This window comes from Triticum aestivum, chromosome 4A, assembly GCF_018294505.1.
Source record: "Triticum aestivum cultivar Chinese Spring chromosome 4A, IWGSC CS RefSeq v2.1, whole genome shotgun sequence".
Taxonomy (NCBI): domain Eukaryota; kingdom Viridiplantae; phylum Streptophyta; class Magnoliopsida; order Poales; family Poaceae; genus Triticum; species Triticum aestivum.
This window is the reverse complement of record NC_057803.1, coordinates 746,299,920-746,318,884: the sequence shown is the minus strand read 5'-3', so window position 1 is coordinate 746,318,884 and position 18,965 is coordinate 746,299,920. Positions and strand designations below refer to the sequence as shown.

Below are 18,965 nucleotides of genomic sequence, written 5' to 3'. Positions count from 1 at the left end.
AGTAATTATGGTCGACCTGGTAAACATCCCACCGCTTGTTATTCTGTACGCTGCGTGATTGGACCAGGAGCAGATGACGACTGGGCCAGGCTTGTGCGCGGGCCAGCCTAGCAGCGATATGGTGTGTGCGTCTCTGTGTCCGGGTGAAAGCAGGAGCGATCGATCGTGGGTTGCCAGGGCATCCATCGTGGGTGGACCGAGCCGAGCCCTAGAAAATATCCGGGCTGGCTCCTCTCCTTCCTCTCTCCCTCCGCGCCGCCTCCTCTCCTCTTCGTGCGCGGCGGCGTCTCGTCATCCCCAGCCCCCACCTCCCCAACCCCTTGCTCCCGCACGAACCCTATCAGAGAGAGAGAAGATGAGAGGGAGAGAGAAGGAAGGAGAGGAGAGGCGGGAGAAAGAGAGAGGAAAGAGGAGAGGGAGGTGTGGCAGCTGACAGGAGAGGGTCACCGGCCAGCGTCGGCCTGCGCTGGCGAGGTCGGGCACGACCTGGCGGTTGGCGGCGGCTCGACCCGTTCCTAAATCAGGAGCTGCGAGGAGGCCGGGGCTGGGGCGCGATGCACGGGAGGCTCCACCCCGCCTCCATCTCTACGCGTGCAGCGGCGACCCCGGAGGAGCTCAAGCCACATCCGTGGTCCACGTCGCCGTCGTCGGCAGGAGGAGCGTGGGTCGCAGAGATGGCCGGCTCAGTCCAGCTTTCGCGTTGCCGTCCATCCACCCGAGACACCAGTCCCCGCGTCCTGGCGTACATCCTCTCTCGCTGTCACACACACTGTCTCTTCCGTCCTCTCACGCACGTCCTCGTGGCCGGATATTTGGTAATTTCTTTTCTGAGCATAAATAGATATTGTGCCCCACCTGTTTGTTGTTTTGCCCAGCTGAAAGGTGGATCAAATATGAAATACGTGAACGTTCCATAGTGTGAAAAGCAAGCCATGGTCTTGTTAAAGTTCCGTTGAATTTCTGTGATACCTAAGAAGTATTAATGCTCATATTTTTGCAATTTGCTCTCCACAACTTTCAGTCACTGGTTCTTGAGGAAAGCAGGTAATGCATTTTGTTTGTGTCAACTATACTGAATCTGCAAAGCCTTTTTTATCTTCAGAGAAATTCACACTCTGCATTAGTTGCAAAAGATGCTGATTTTGATCTTAACAATTGCAGGGAACTATGAGACTTGCACAGTTTGGGCAGCGTCAGCACAACAGGCAGAGTTTCTGTTCAAGTAGTAGCAGACCAGCAAAGCGCGGACGAGGAGATCCAGGTCACGGGCCATCCCCATTTAGGTAAGCCTGTCTTTCATGTGCGGTTTTGTTTGATGATTTTTTTGAGGGCTTCTTTGATGAATTACTCATATGTGAGAACATTGTAGGCCATGCACACATCGAGTGAACAGATTCAGTTTTCTTTTTTTATCGCTTAGTAGTGCTCATTGAATCTTCAGGTATGAATATCGTTGCAATTAGCAAGCAACCCTGATGGCAGAAGCTAGCTACATGCCTAGATTGATGCGTTCCGGTACTATTCTATGCAGATTCTTCACTACTAATTGTTTTTCCGTTGTTAGCCGTATTCAATCAATACGGTTTGGTGTACTATTTTTAGCTTCATAGATGTGAGCACGCCTCTTCATTGTTCTTAGAATGTTCAGAAGCGGTGCTCCCTTTAGCCCTCTTCACTGCTTAGCACCAGTTTTCGCTAGAGTAACTTCTTTTTTCCAATCACGAGTTTGCATGTTAGCATGATGTGCTTAATAAGACAGTCCTACACAAGCTCGATGTCTGTTAGATGAATTTTCTTGATGCAGTGGCATGCACTTTAGTGACCTATAATTTTAAGTTCCTAACTATGCTACAAATTTTACCTTTCCTGTTAAAGGTCTGCCACAGAATCAGGTTGTATTTGTGTTCATTGGTGTGGATTTACAACTGTTAGTTCCTAAACTCCCAACTCTGCAATTTATTTGGTCCCTCCATTTTTGTTCAGATCTATGTCAATTATAAGCTCCACAAGAAAATAGCAAACTTTTGTATCGACCGGGTGCATCAGTGACTTGACGGGGATAACAAGACACATAGAAGAATATAAAGCATCAAGGTAGCAACTCGTTGGTTTTTGCTCCCAGCTGATGCATACTACTTTGCTTGCAGCCATCGTCAACCATTGTTGCTGGTATCGTCACTTTTTTAGAACCAAAGAAATATTGCTTTTCAACTCAGATGTGTGTTAGGTGATGTTGCATGCCATTTTTGTTCATCGGCCTGACATGATTTGGATTGGTGCAGAGGTAGGTTTCATCACCTTATGGCATATATATAATTTCAGCTTCATTTGTGCACACCATTAACTTGATGAAATTATCAAATTTCTCATTTTCTTGGTTGTAGGTCGGTGTGAATGAAAAGCTAGCTTCTGAAGACGCAGTCGATTATTATTGCCTATTTTTCTATTGAAAGGTGTTGCTTCTTTTATCTTGACAGGTACATGTGTGTATTATGGATACTTTTACTGTTATGTTTCTTCTTTGTCACGGAGGCTTTGAAATTGTTGTACATATTAGTCTTTTCGCATTTCATTTCACTTTACTATTTAATTTTTTGTTGAAAGAAGAGTTCGTTCAACCATGAACATGCATGATTATATAATTACATGCTTGCACCTCAACGACAGTCGACGTCTGCTGGACCTGCCAGTTCTCAGGTGGAAGGTGGTGACTAGCAGCGCGCACGTGGACAATGATTGGGATGGTGCTATTACCCGTGCACAGGTACCAACTTCTGCACCATCTTTTTCTCCCTAAACTCCCTTGCCTCCCCACTCTTGCTTTGGGTTTGTTATTAATTTTGTTGTTTGAAGAGAGAACGAAAGCATCATTGAAATTGCAGACCCAGGTTACTCACTTCTAAACCATCTCTTTATTCATGGATAAAATATACCTTCAGAAACAACAGATTCCTACAAAATCAGGTGGTGGTTGGTTTTAAAGAATAGCAATGAACAAAATGATCATGGACTGATTTTATTTTTATTCTCTATGGTTACTGGTTATCTTCATTGCGGAATATTGATTGCCATTTGTAATAGTTTAACGAACTAATCTTGTTGCTTGCTAACTTTTGTAGGACTGCCTAATGTCTATTCTGGGAATGGTTATTTCCCTGCTCTTGCAGACAAATCACCTGATTTGAACTGTGTACGAGATAAAGTTATGCAAGGTATTCACATTGAGAAAGCTATGGTATTTGCATATTTACCATAGACAATATAGGTAGAATAGTGTTTGGAATGATAACTGTGACTTACTTGGTCTTTCCAGCTTCTGCGTGCTCGGAGTCCCCGCTCTCATGTTGTTGGAGCAGTGACATACATGTGGCGGCTATCCTCAATAGGGAGTAGCAAATTGGAGGCCAAAGAAGAAAATTTGTTCAATTCTGAAACTAAATTTAGTGAAGGAGGCCGAAGTTCATTACAACGCCAATATGGATCCATCCTATTGCGTTGGGTGAAGGTCTAGATGCAATAAAAATTGCACGTAGCAAACATGTGCTTCCTCTATATCTGTACAATCAGAGTTCTCGCTTTTCTTTGTGTGATCTTTGTTTATCCTTTTTGTTGTTTTTATGTTGCCTACATTCAGTCGACTTCAAGTTAACCTGTCCATTTATTTTTATTCAGATAGTTCAGATGTCTAACGTTTATAGCATACACATCAGTCTAGGGTTAACAATAGTAGAATAAATCTTTCCATATATCATGATTCATATGTGAGTCTCCCTGTCTGAGTATAACCATGAGTTGACATGCTATTATTAACAAGAAGATATAAATCAATTTTGTTGTTTCATCGTTGAAAGATCATTAGTAATTTATCAGAGTCTATTCTGTCGTTTCATGATTTTAACATAAAGTTAGTAGTTTGCCAGTTCTTAAATTCTACCGAGGGACACCCATCTACTTAATAAGAGTATCTTGACACTCCACATTATCTGAAAGGAAAAGCTTATCAGCTGTTAATTTGCTTAATTTATCTTATGCAAGTCAGGGCTTACTTATTTATGACAATTATAAAAAACAATTTTCTTACATGTAGTAACAATAACCTTACTCTTTTATCACCATTCAATGTGTGGCCTCACACTGCAGATGCAATATTCCGGTGTTCTGAAGTCATGGGATGCAACGCTATGCAATCTCTTAACAGTATATTGCACCCAGTTAGCAAGTAAGTTCTTTCTCTTTCTTTTTTATTTCCTGTTTGCATTCAGAATCATTATGTCTAGGCATATGAACCTACATTTTTCTAATGTGTGCTTCTCAAGAATGATCTACATTCGGAACAAACTCTTGGAGACAGTAGATAAATGCAAATGTCCCCCAGCACCAGAGGCGATCCTTTCTATGGAGAAACACCATATACGTACATAATTTTGTGCTTGGATTCTGGAAACGACCAAGGATAAGCAACTCAAGTGAAAGACTGCCTTGGTCAGTCCTGCCATGTTATTCTTCTCAAACATGCTAAAGAAAGATTCGTACGATTGATGGCCGACTAACTTATATAACATGCACACATTACTCTGTTTTTATAATGAGTGTATGTGGATGCATACAAATACTTTAGTAGCAATTTCTATTCTCTATTTCTTTAGTGAGTATATGAGGATGTGTAACAATTCTCTGCTTTTCACGGATCTATGTTGAAGCATGGAAAATGTATATGGTGTGTTCCATTTCTGCTCATCCTGATTTAACCAAACCAACCCCATGTGTATGAGGTTGTTGTGCCTGTCATATTTGGACATGTCCTTATTTGTACTAAATCACTAAACTAAACTTTATAAATAAAATAGCCTCCTCCTCCTTTCCAACAACTGATTTATTATTAGAGCAAGCAACGACGTGTTATCATGCTTGCTTTCTTATGAGCAGTACTTTAGTTTAGATTGACATATACTCTTAGGTATATAGCATCTTTGCCTACCTCTTGCCTATTTCGCATAGATAGATGGTTTGCATTGGACAGGGATTAGATAAGGCCTATGAGTCCTAAGTAAGCGTGATAAGCAAGCAGTACACTTCTATTTACTATTAAGCGGCAACTGAATTTTTGATAATGGCGTTTCAGGGATGATACAATCAATCCAACTGTTACCTTTAGGATGCTTTTTGGATGGACTAATCTGAAGATGCTGGCTAGCTTACACCGCCATCATACAGTCTAGAAGTACAGGGAAAATAAAGGTGCAATGAGCCCAATATATTTTACTTTTTGGCAAAGTTTTGGTGCTTGCCCAAGAAAGTAACACCTATTAAACCTACTAATCCTTTTTCCCAGGCAATTCGCCATCTGGAGAAATACCAACTAATACATTTTTGTACTTTCTTTGTTGCAGAGGTAAAAATACTACTGCTTTTTGAAAGCTTTTTTGTTGCATGTTCCCCTTTCTTAATCTTCTATTTGTTCAAATGTACATACCTGAGCTTATAATCATTATTACACAATGAATCTCACCATTCTATTGTTTTCCTGAAAATTTATACTCACATAGTTCTATTTTCTTATTAGTGATCTTCTGTTTGGCCTTCATTTGGTGTGCATATAGCATGGGATATTATAGGCATATTTTTTCTCTCTATTTGTTCATGCACTAATGCATAAATCTTTTGGTTATGCTCTTATTATTTAGTCTAGAGCTATGCAATAACAACCATGGCTTTAGTGTTCTGGTGAATGCCATATAGAGTGAAGAACCCTTGGCATCTTATCTAAATTCTTTAATCCTATTATGCATGCCCAGATTAAAGGTATAAATACCTTATATCGGTATCTTATTTAGCCTCTTCTGACTATTGACTGTTTGAACTGTTGTAGTAGGACTCAAGCTTTCAAAGTTATTAGGCATGTGGACATGTTTTTGTTTTAGTTTGTACAGTTTTGTGTTCTTTTGGCTTCAGGTTGCTCTTGTAGAGAAAACATAGTAAACTCAGATGATTGGATTAGAAAATACTCTTCAGCATCTGAAACATCTAAAGGCGGTCACTCAACTAAGTATCTTATACAATATACCCAGCTGGATGATTGGAGTAGTACCAGCCGCTATGTATCACTCAGATGATTAGTGCTCCTGCGTTGAACCACTCAGCTAAGTATCAACACTGCCCTCGAGACTTGGCTATTAGCATAGTAGCAACGAGCTCACAAAAAAAATCTACAGATTCATCAAACACCAAGGAGATAGTTCTTACCTGAGCGGCAATAGCGGCTACCATAGTCTTCCTGGAGCATCCCTTCCCATGAAAAGTTACCGGCTTCAGGGAGTGCCAGCACAGCCAAATCACCGGTACGAGCAACAGCGGCACCATTTGCCGGTTCTGCGGCTCCAAGCTACAGCAGTAGCTGCCGGGCCACCAAGAAGCAGATGGAGCCGCAACACCTGCGGCCAAGCTGCGGCGTCAGCCGCCAAGATGGAGCCCGAAATGTCGCCGTCCGCCTCCACCAGGTGCTTTCTCACTTAGGTACGAGTAGAATGGGGAAAGGAACGGGATGAGGACGATGAACTGGTGGTGGATGGAACAAGACCAACAGTCGACCACGTGGTGACCTGTTGTGTTACATGTGTGACGCGTGTGTATAGGTGTCCATAGTGTGGGGTTCTTTGTCCCAATGGCACAGTTGTAATTTTGTTTTTCTTGCTAATTTGTACTGCATGTACTGTCATGATCTACACCGTTTCATGCAATCTACTCCTACTTATCTTAAACTTCCATTTAGCTTGTATCATATAATAATAGAATATAAGTATCTATTAGGTTAATTTTAAGTCAGTCGACTGAATTTGTGAATGGGTCAGTCACTTCTTTTACCCTATAGTACGTGTGGTGTGGTGTGTCCTGTGCGTGTGCGCGCGAGGTAGCTAGCTTCAGCTGGCCGTAGCGCGTGAGCTAGCTAGCTCCAGCTGCGTCCATGCGTGAGCTAGCTCCGCGTCGCATGTGAGCTTGCTAGCTCTGGCTTTGTCAGTGCGTGAGCTGGCTGGCCATGGTTAGTGGCATGATATTGCGTTGCACAAAAGAAAACAATATGTAAAAACACATAAACCAAATAATGATGGAAAATACATATATTTTTAAAAAGGAGGAAAGCCCCGGACCTCAGCATCAAAATGACGCATGCAACCAATTTATTAACCAAAAGTATGTAAACAAAGTTTGAGGTCTAGAACTACTCACAAAAGGAGAACAAGAACAATACAGATAAAAAGATGTCACAACCGGCGGAAAAACAGGCTACAATGACTAAACACATAGCCTTCGTATTACACTTTCAAAACAAAAAAAAACTAAAACAAAATCAAAATAATTAAATTTTCTAAGAAAGAATGAAACGCTTTAAGAAGAAAGAAAATGAAAATGAAAACACTTTCAAAACTTGCACACAATTTGCATTGATATTACACTTTTTGAAATATGCAAAGAATAAGCATATAATAGTGCATTTTTTGCATTCTACTATAATTTCCATAGTGTAACTGAAACAATGTATTTCCTTTAAGAAGAAACACAACAACAAAAACTTACGCATAACTTCGCACCGAAATTGCACTTTATCGTATTATGCAAAAACAATCATATAATCACTAAATTTTGGCACATATTGTATAGTATTTGTTTGTATAAAATTACACTCAGCCGAAAACCCACAAAAACAATAATAAGCAATAAAGGAAAGGTATGGGAAAAATAAAAAACATAAAAACAGAAAACAGAAATAAAAAAGTGAAGCAAAAATACCCTTAAATAGAAACAAAATGATATAAACAACTAAAACAAAATAATGACAAAATTTGCACACAATTTGCACATAATTGTGCTTTGTTATAATATGCAAGATTAAACACATAATAGTGAAATTTTTCGCAAAAACAGAATTATCTAAAGAAAGAATGAATTAGTGACATTGTTATTTGATCCATGGTGTCTCTACTTCTCCAGATCAAAATAATGAATTACTGGTATCGGTATTACCGTTTAAGAAGAAAGAAAAGTAGAAAAAAATGATAACATTTGCACACCGTTTGAATAGAAATTGCGTTTTTTTATAATATGCAAAAATAAGCACAAACAGTGATATTTCACAAATATCCTAAGTAGGAACGAAATAGAGGTATTGGTATTACCCTTGAAAATAAATAAAATGAAATAAAAACTTAAAGAAAGTTAAAATAGTGAAGTTTTCTAAGAAACAATGAATTAATGTCATGGTTTCCCATTAAAGAAGAAATGAACTGGAAATAATAAAACAAATAATGAAATATTTTGCAAACTACTTGCATAGAAGTTGCACATTTTTAGTGTTCATATAATCATGAAAATTTGGCACATATTATATAGTATATTTTGTATACAATTACACTTAGCCAAAAACCCACAAAAAATAAAAATAACCAATAAAGGAAAGAAAATGTGGAAAAGAAAAACCCATAGAAACAGAAAACAGAAATAAATCAAAATAAATCCACAAAATAGAAATAAAACCAACTAACAAAGAAAGTAAAAAAACAAAAGCAAAAGCAATAAAAACAAAAAAGTATTAAAAATCGAGGGAGAGAGATGAGGGCTGGATTGCACAGTTAATGAGCTTCGGCCCAGAAAGAAATCGACTGACCCAATTAAGAGGTCAGTCAAAAAAGAAAGAAGCCCACCCAACAGACAACACAGGTCAGGAAAAAAACACAGCACTAATCTTACAGAAAAATCCAATGGCCACAAATTCGACTGACCCAAAAGTGAAAATTTTAGCTGACTGAAAAGTAGTTAAAATATAATTTTAAATCAGTCACATATACATGGTTTGAATATTTGGCTCACTGTTGATTTTTGCGCCATGGGCACAACGGGTTGTCAATGCACTTTCAAGGATTGTATCTGGTCGCCTACTCAATATAAGCAAGTTGTAAGAGCCCCTTGTTATATAACTTAGCATTAGTATATATGCCTACCAAAACTTCTATGTTTATCATCCTTTTGGATCTTATGTAATCCCCAAGACCATCTTGTGCATTTAACTTTATTTGCTACTTAGACTGTTGTGTGATATGCTTTTGAAACAACCACCATCTATCTATCCGTACTTATTTTCATATGTTTGATTTTGTGTTTATATATTTTAATGCACACTCTTTCAATGCTTGGCTTGCACTCGGTATTTGCGCCATGGGCGCAACGGATCATCTTACAGAAACCAGTATTCATTTATTCAAAGAGCATCGTTATTTCATATTTGTGAGATAACTAAAAAGGTTATTTATCTTTCTGCAAGACATTGGCCATCCTAAATGACTTAGTGCATCATTTCCAATCTAATGTACTTACTACATATAATATATGAGCTATTCATTTCGAACAACAATATATTAACGCACACTCTTATACCGATTGGCTTACACTCGGCCTTTGCGCCATTGGCGCAACGGGTCATCTAGTTCCATTAAACATTAGCGGTGGACAAATCGTCAGCACACAGGCTCTATACAAAGTACAAACCGAGGCAGATGGCCAGGAAATTTTACATTGCCATATGCAACGCGTGCTGCGCAAAGGTTTAGTTTCTTTAAACAGGGCTCCTAGTGGCGAAAGATGATTGGCATGGCCGCACTGATCGAGTGCTTTCTTGAGCTTTTGGAAACATATATAGATACCCTAGCACTCTGATTCCCAAGATCGCAATTTGCTTGATTGACAGAAGAAACTAATATGGAAATCACACTAACAACTCTTGTACAGAAACTATTCTCCCTGCTACCGCCTTTCTTGGCGTGTAGATGAAGGCATCCAGCAGGTGTTGTGGTTTACGTCCTCCTTGTAATGCCTTGCCACCATGAATCTGCCGAATTTGAAGATTTTGCCACATTAATAGAATCCAACAGACTCGTGCCTTCAAGCAATTAATCATGTTCATCTACACCATCGCAAAAAAAAAACATGTTCATCTACAATGCGCCAGTACCTGGACAGAATTTCGCCCATGCGAAAAACATGGAAATCACTGCGACAAAGAGGAACAACCAATATTTGAACTTGAAGTGAGTAGATGATAACAAGGTCTTCAACACATTCAGCTTGTTCGCCCACTGCATCCAGAAAGGAACTGTTAAATAATGTAGGAATCGACAAAATGAATTTAGTTTTTTTACATCAATTGGTTATTGTCATTATTACTTTGAAATTCCTACCTGTGCAAGCGCACGTGTCGATAGTTACAGGTTATGGCAGGGAACATATGAATTAAAGTAGGATGACAAAAGACATACGGCCTGATACCGTGGGAGCAGAGAATATGTACCTGACTAACGGGTGAACTTTTAGCAACACCAATGTTACTTAGTTCATTAACAATCTGGGCTATTGTAGGCCTCCGCATTCGGTCATCTTCCACACATTTCAACGCTATTTCGATGCATGTCCTCACTTCTTCAGATGCATGGGGCGGCATTGTTGCCTCCACCTTCATTCGCCAGTTTTCACGCACCTAGATAATTGAATCATAATAACACCAAAAGAGGGGAACAGGGGTAAGGCATGATAAAATATTTGTGAAAAAATATTTTCTATCATATGAAATCTTTTTCTTACATTCTTAATAAATTCTTTCGGAGGGGTATGTGGAAAACTGAAGTAACCCTCCTTTCCTGCCATTATTTGTATGATTATGACCCCGAGACTAAATACGTCAAACTTCGGACTGATTGCATGTCTGTTGATGTATTCTGGTGGCATGTATCCACTGCATTTTGTCTAATACAATTATTTTTCTGAAAGTTCGAGAAAAGATGCTAATTGATTATTTTGAGTCATTAACTTACCGTGTTCCTTTAATATCTTGGGATTGTGTCATATAGGTTTGTGGTGAATCAAAAAGTCTTGACAAACCGAAATCACCAATTTTTGCCACCATATCCTTATCTAACAAAATATTTTCTGGTTTCAAGTCCAGATGGTAAATGGGAGTATCAGCATTATGAAGGTAATGTAAACCCTCACATATTCCTTTTATTATTTTGTGACATTTGTCCCAATCAAGTTTGCAGGGTTCAGCTGTAGAAGTAAAAAAAAGTATGTTAAATCGCTATGTAAATAACAAGTATAATAGTATTATCAAGTGTGTTTAATCTAAAACATAGTCCAGCATATCACCCGGTTTCCCCTCCTAGATGCTGCAAAAAATAGTTCCATCTTCTCAACCCTATCTCCTTTCTTGTTGGATGCTACTCTCCACCTAACCCAACCATGAATCATGTGTACGGAACTATGGATACAAGGATGAGTAAATAGATCATGCCCCCTCCCCCGGCGCCCTCTTATGTTGTAGGAAATTCAAACATAATTTAGTGCAAGTAGAGCAGAATCATACCAGAAAGTTGATTGTCAAGGTTTCCACCCTGCACATATTCCAAACAAATTGCTCTTTCTACCACGCTAGCAGAAACATGTTTTCCCTCGTACTCAACAAATATATGTGATGCATGGTGGCAGTAGACAACTAACCGTACGATATTTTTGTGTTGGACCCTCATTAGATTATTAAGCTCGTTCTTAAATTGTTCATCATCAATCCACAACATTTGATGAAGTTTCTTAACAGCAACCTCTTCTCCATCCTTCAGCACCCCCTATTAAAAATCTCATTTTTTTATGGCACATTATTTTTGTAGTTAACGGCAGGGCTCATTTGGAAGTTAGAAGATGAAGTAATAACATACCTTGTAAATAATTCCATATCCACCACGGCCAACTATGTTTTGCTTGGAAAATTTATCAGTAATATTTACTAAGAACTCAAATGAAAACTCTTTTGCTCTATATAGCTGATGTATAGATGAGCACTCAACAATATCAATCTTATTCAGTTTCTGTATGATCTCCTTTATAGTAGGCCTCTTTTCTCGACTGAACTCCACACATTTTAGAGCTATTTCGATGCATGTTCTAACTTCACGCGAAGTATGCTTTGATATTGTGCCCTGCATCCTGTTTGCCCAGAATTGATATACCTGCAGAATTGGAACATAATTCCTTGGCATGCATGCCTAGAAGTGTGGTACAACCTAATATTAGTGAAAGTATTACATTTCTTAATATAGAGTTTTTTCTTACAAGCTCAATAAATACTTCGGAAGAAGTATCTACACATTTGGTGTAGCTCTCCTTTCCTGCCATGATTTGCAAGATTATAATGCCCAGACTGAATACATCAAACTTTGGTGTTATTTGCCGTTTACTGATGTATTCCGGCGGCATGTATACTCTGCATAGTACAAAAATAATTTATCCTCACAAAAATTCCATACAAGAATTTGATTACTTCTCATGGTTTGTTAATGTACCTTGTTCCCGTAACTTCTGATGTGTTGGAGGTTTCTATTGAATCAAAGAGCCTAGAGAAGCCAAAACCTCCAATTTTGGGCATCATGTCCTTATCCAGCAAAACTTTTGTAGGTTTCAGTTCCAGATGGTAAATAGGATACTCGAATCCTTTGTGAAGGTAACGTAAACCCTCACACAGTCCCTTAATTATTTCCTAACATGTGTGCCAGACAAGAGCACGTGGTTCATCTATAGAAGTAAACAATAAAATGTGTATTACCATGATGTAAGGTTTAGAGATTATTGCCTACATGCAAAAATGGTAGTGTAAGTAGAGCATAATCATACTAGAAAGATGCTTGTCAAGGCTTCCTCCCTCGAAGTATTCGGAACATAGAGATCTTTCTTTCACTCTAGCAGAAACATGTTTTCCGTTGTGCTCAGCAAGCAGTTGTGTTGTATGATGGCTGTAACCAACTAACCGTATGGTATTTTGATGTTGGACCCTCATAAGATTATTAAACTCATTTTTAAATTCCTCGTCGTCAAGCCCTTGCATGAGATTAAGCTTCTTCAGAGCAATATATTCCCCATTGTCCTGTACTCCCTGGCAGAACATATCTATTAAGTCACTATATGCTAACATACAATATTGTTGATTAAGCATTTTTTTGCACGGATGTTGATTAAGCATTTAATACTATGGTTGATAGAAATTAATGGATCGAGACGATTCTTTGCCTCTTCCACATCGCTGTGGTTGGGAAGTCTATATGGATCAAGATGGTTCTTTGCCTGTAGTAGTAGTAGTAGTAGTAGTAGTAGTAGTAGTAGTAGTAGTAGTAGTAGTAGTAGTAGTAGTAGTAGTAGTAGTAGTAGGGTATGCTTGGGTAGTAAAGAAATGTATTTTCAGTTTTGGCATGAATTGAAGTCTATTAATTATCTAATTAGATGGCTTTTTATTTGGCCTTTGGAACCTACTCCCTCCGTCCTTAAAAAAGTGTGCTTCCAACTTTGTTGAAAAGTCAAACTTATTTATGTTTGATTGTATTTATACAATTATACACCAACATTTATGCCATCAAATTATCAGCATTAGGTTCATGATAAATATATTCTCATCATATACCAATTTGGTTTCATAAATATTGATACATTTTTTGCACAAACTCGGTCAAACATTGAGATAGTTTGACTCTCCAACAAAGTTGAAAGTACACTCTTTCAAGGATGGTGGGAGTAGAAGCTTAGAGGCAGTAAGCGTAGCTGTTGTTATTTGCGCATTTTGGAAGACAATGAATGCCAGCTTGTCCTTTCCGCAATGTCTTTTCTTCTGACCCCACGAGTGCGACAACTCAGGCTTTGCATTGCTAACACAAAAAGAAACTCAGGCTGATCCGGAAGCTGCTTGGCTAGGAAGAGGTGGTGTGTCGCCGTGGCACTGGTGGCAGAGGTTCAGTCTGAGTTGGCCCGATCTGGATCTCGATTTGCGGCGAGCGGCGAGCGGCGTGACCGAATGGTTCTGGTGTTGGCTTCGCCGGCCGGGGTGATCTGGTGGGGGCAGACGCGGATTGGAGGGCCGGTGTTGTGCCCCTCCTCGCCCATGGACTCGTCGTGATGTGCCTGCTCTAGCCGAGATTGGGGTCAGGCAGGGCACGCCGACCAGGTGGGGCTAAATTTCGTGTTCTGATCCTTCTGTGGTATAAATTCGGGATCTGGCCCCTGATTGTTTTTTTTCCTGACATTTGACCATTTTTCCTACCGCCATAGAGTGCGGCGGTAGCAAAAGGGTCAAATGTCGATTTTATTTTTCAAACAGGGGCCAGATCCTGAATTTATACCACAGAAGGGTCAGAACATGAAATTTAGCCCCACCTGGTGGAGTGTCGCAGCGAGGGGGTTGTGGCCGCCGCCTACCTCGCAAGGTGGACACGGCCTGGCGCCGATGGCCACCTCAGCCGGCCTTGTGCCGGGGTCATGCTGCCCGAGGTCTTGCTGCCAAGTTCTTCGCAATATGGGGTCGGATGCCGGGCGGGCAGCTATGACCAGGGGTCAGGACAGCCGGCGTTTGCTTGTCCATTTTTTGATCCGTCACCTGTCTTGGGCCTAGGCCAGCTTTGGCCGAGTGGCTTGGCAGGGACCTGTGATGATTTTCTCGGGCAATGGATTTGTTCTACCTCGACATGATGGAGATTTGTTCTACCTCGACATGATGGTCACTTTACGATGCTTAGGGAGGACAATTCAGCGAAAGCTGCGCAAGATCTTGGCCGTTGCTGGCGATGACGCCGCCTAAGAATGTTGTTTTCCTTCTCGGGGGCGCTGCTTATAGTCCACCCTTCTTAGGCAACCCGACATCCTCCGTGTTGCAGCGTCCTCCCATCCCCGACATCTTCTTTGGTGGTGTGTCATCTGATTTTTCGATACCAAGGCTCCTATTTGGGCTTCTTGCCGCCGGCAATGTACCTCGATGTAACCTTGGCCTCTTTTAGACGGCAATATTCTTGGTGTGCGAGGTCATCCCAGGACCAGGGGGTTGCTGGGATCGGTGTCATGTGGGTAGGCTGCCGGATGTATTCTTTAGTCTAGTTGCATTGGGTGTGTTTGTCGGTTGCCAGTGAGGCTCTCTCGAGTTCATTGGTGGGGCGCCAGCAAATGTCGTGCTTGACCTTGTCAGGCCGCCGCCGCCGCTCTCCTCCTTGAAGGCGTCGTTCATTGTCCCTTCCTTCGTCAAACTGATGGTATCTTATTTCGTGTGGCCCGTCGATTGAAGTGTGCCTAGGAGTGGTGTCCTGGATGGTGAGATGTGTCGAGGCGGGCCGAGAAGACTTGGGCTTATTGCCAGGAACTAGCTAGCTTCCTTAGTTTGCTTAGCTTAGTCCCTGTTTTTAGCTTTATGTGCTTCTCTTGTATAGCATGTATCCCCAGCAGGTTGGTGTGCGTCTGTATGATCCATCTGTAACGGTTGTGGCTTTATTTATGAAGCAGGTTGGAAGCCTTCTTCGGTATATGTAGGCAAAAGTTGAGCAGACCTTGCTTGTGGTATCCGTCTCGTATCGATGAAATTGGGAGCGCCATGCCCATTAAGTTGAAAAAAAATAAAAGCAACTCCAACAGTTCCCCTAAAAAACTTCACATAAAACCAGTTTTTTTGGCTGCCCGTAAGTTTTAGGGGAAGTTTTCTCGGAGCAACTTTTGTCAGATCTCGTAAACTTCTTTTCCTAAATCTTTTTTGATTTATTTTTCATTAAACAAAGTTTTTGTTCTTCTTCTTGTGCCCATCGGTTAGTGGTGGCCACCAGCGGTGGGCGGTGGCGCGGGTGCGTGTTGGCACCAGCGAGGGGCCGCGTGTGGCGGCGTGGCCAGGGGGGCACGAGAGGCGGTGGCAATGTGGCGCAGTGGCGGGGGTGCAATGTGGCAGCGTGGCGGCACGCGACATGGCATCCTTCCGGCACGGTGGCGGCCTGTCGCGGCGACGCGGTGGTTTTCCGGTATAGGCGACGGCGGCGCTCCGGTGAGTTTTCGATGGGGCAGCGGCGTTTGGTAGGCCCGCATGGAGGTTTCATGGCGGTTACCGCCCCGCCAAAAAACTACAGGAAGATCATCTTCCCGTAAATCAGCGGGGAGAAAGAGCCTCTTTTACGGGAGCCTCTAAAGATAAAGCTAGTTTATGGGAACTGTTGGATAGGGTTTTTTGCCCCAACTTTTTCTAAACGACGGTTATTTTACCAATAGGGAAACTGTTGAAGTTGCTCTAAGGGATCAAATTACTTTTCATACAACTGTCCCAGTAGAAATAATCTATTATAAATACTCTCTCCTTTCATGCCGCAGGTGGTGGTCGAGCGCGGCGCAGAGCTTCCCATGCCTGATCTGGAGGTATTGCCCCCTTCCTTTCCATGCATCCCCTCCCAGTCCCCGGTTCGGCTTTGGATCTTGCCGGATCCGCCTCCGGTGTGTTCTGGTGGAGCAGATCGGTGTCTGAAGGAAACCTTGGCCGCCTTGGCTGGCCGGCAGCTGCGACGCCGCCTTTTGGCGCCGCTTTCCTCCTTGGGGGCGCTGTTGAGGACACCATCTCTCCACTCCGACCCTTGTCCGGGTGAAAGCCCAAGATCCGATGCGGATCGGGCTTCGGCGGTGCCCCGTGCACTGTAACCTTCCTCGAGGCGGTGCCAGGGACATTGGGTTCGGAGGGGAGGGTCTGCAGGTGAGGGGTGGGGGTGTGCTGCCTCCCTTTCGGTGGAGTGGTGTTTCTTTCTACATATTCTTGGCGGCGGCTCTTGGCGGCATGGAGCAGCGGAGGCTTGGCGTCAGATGTGTGATGATGGAGACACGCAGGAGGTCGACGCTGTCTAGCGTCGTGGTGGCGTCGGCGGCAGCGAGACCGGGCAAGGTCGATGCAGCAGTACAGCTCTGAAGATGGATTGGTGGCAGGTGGTTGTGGCGGCCTCATACCCGGTAGGCGTCCTGGTTGAGGAGCACGCCGGACTGGTGGGTGCACATACCCGGCAGGTGTCCTGGTTGGGACCTCAGGTCTTTGATGTTAGGTTTGGCTGCGAGGTTTGTTTGGTATTAGGCCCAGACTATCAGCGCCCCTTCGTCAACTAGATAGGAGTAGCAACAGATGTTGCTTAGATGGTGACTTTGGTCTTACTGTTGTACGACTTTGTAAGGTTTTGTGTTAATAATTAATAAAATGGCCGTATGCATCGTCCAGATGCAGAGGCCGAGGGTATTCCTCCTTTTCTAATAATAATAATAATAAATACTCTCTGCTTCCGAATTAATTGTCGGAAAAATTATTCCATTTCTTTGACAAGTAGTTGCAGACGAAGAAGGGAGTATTAGGTAAGGGAAGGTAGCATTTGCAATGAAATCCACCATTTAGTGCCGCTCCCAGGCTCTTTGCAACGCCAAGAAAATACTTTCGTTGAGTTTAGCTGAAGACGATTAATCTTTGTTCTAATTCGCAAGTCACTTGAAAAACAAAAAGATGGAGACAAGTATAGTGGTAATCATATATAGGAGGAGTTACCTTGTAAACTAATCCACGCCGACCACGACCAATTATGCGCTCCCCTGAGAAATTATTTGTGATACGGCTCAAGTGCCCGAATGTGAACTCGCACGGAGGAGTCGCACCGCTTTCGTCCTCCTCCTGGCCGCTGCCGTCTTTCTTCTTGAGCTCCTCCTTGACGGAGAGGAGAGAAGCATGCCCGAACAACCTTCCCACGGCCTGGAGGATGTCAACGCCGTCCCCGATGACCACGATATTCCCATGAATTTCCAAAGAAATCGACTCGACGCCTGAGGCCCGTTGTTGCTCACGTCAGAAACGAATTCACGATGTAAACTGGAAAGAACAGTACTAAAACCTGCAGATGTAGTAGTTATAGTACCGGGGAGAACGGCGACTGCTGTCAACGCTTTCGACCTCTGTCTGTTGTCCTTGAGCTCGACCTTCACCACGAACTTTTGCTGCAATCCTCAAGAGAACAAAACGTCGTACATGAGCAACGGACCGAGGCCTGCAAATCAGCATCTTACTAGCTAGCTACAGATGAGCAAGAGTTTATGAGCTGTAATCTCTCACCTTCATGGCGGGGCGGCAGCCAAACCAGAGCAGCCGGGGAGTATGGCTAGAAAGAATCACGGCGGCAGTGGGCACATCAACCTCGTTTCCGCCCGTCAGGATCCTCCTCAGGGGGCAAATGGATGGCAAACTAGAATGGAGATCTTTTTTTGAATGCGAATGGAGAAATTGATCCCCAACTGCTAGCAAAGCGATCTGTGGCCCTCACAGCGGCCGCGTCCCACAGCCGTCAATCAGAGGGAGATTACGCAGCGGACCACACAGGCGTGGGGATCACCAGCTTGTCCTTTCAACCTCCTTTCTTCTCATCCACTACTTTTCCCCCTCTCCCCATCCAGTCTTTTCCGGTCAATCTCGGAACAGGAGGTGAGAGCATCTACAGCGGCAAGTACCAAATTCCAACGCTATAAATTTCAACAAAAAAAAAAGAAAATAAGTTTCATCATGTTTTACGAGGGCTCAGGAGAGGGGGATACGTCACCGTCGTCATCATCAACCATCCTCCATCAACAATTTCATGATGCTCACCACCAGAGTGAGTAGTCCCTTTGTAGGCTTGCTGGACGGTGATGGAATTCGATGAGATTTATCATGTAACCGAGTTAATTTATTAGGGCTTGATCCCTAGTATCTCCTATGTTCTGAGATTAATGTTACTATGACTTTGCTATGCTTAATGCTTGTCGCTAGGGTCTGAGTGTCATGATTTCAGATCTGAACCATCTATATTTTCATTAATATATTTGAGCTCTTGATCCTATTTGTTAGTTATATGCACTTGTTATCGTTCTGATCCGTAGACCCAAAGTGACAATAGTTGGGATACTCTTCGGAGATGACTGTGATTTAAGGAGTTCATGTATTCACCATGTGTTAATGCTTTGTTCCGGTTCTCTATTAAAAAGAGACATTACTATTGCTTAGTTTTCTTATGAACCCCGCTGTCACAGGAAGGTAGGACAAAAGATGTCAAGCGAGTTCTTATTCCCGTATGACTATATATGGAACACATGCC

The 18,965-nt window shown here is 42.3% G+C and overlaps 1 long non-coding RNA gene and 1 pseudogene across 23 annotated transcripts; one reads left to right on the top strand and one right to left on the bottom strand.

The window, feature by feature from the left end:
* Positions 1 to 216: 216 nt before the first annotated feature.
* On the top strand, positions 217 to 6,778 carry LOC123088559 (uncharacterized). 23 transcript variants are annotated; one of them, XR_006441948.1, is made up of 13 exons: positions 222 to 742; positions 876 to 1,044; positions 1,162 to 1,283; positions 1,442 to 1,515; positions 1,876 to 1,927; positions 2,148 to 2,284; positions 2,385 to 2,477; positions 2,668 to 2,764; positions 3,120 to 3,212; positions 3,314 to 4,219; positions 4,317 to 4,482; positions 5,123 to 5,392; positions 5,953 to 6,778. It is a non-coding gene; the product is annotated as an uncharacterized lncRNA (long non-coding RNA). The 23 variants fall into 23 exon arrangements; XR_006441944.1 differs by having other exon boundaries at positions 224 to 815; positions 1,022 to 1,044; XR_006441945.1 differs by lacking the exon at positions 1,876 to 1,927 and having other exon boundaries at positions 221 to 742; positions 1,984 to 2,284.
* Positions 6,779 to 9,423: 2,645 nt separating this feature from the next.
* On the bottom strand, positions 9,424 to 17,956 carry LOC123084564 (dual specificity protein kinase zak2-like; annotated as a pseudogene).
* Between the last annotated feature and the right edge of the window lie 1,009 nt (positions 17,957 to 18,965).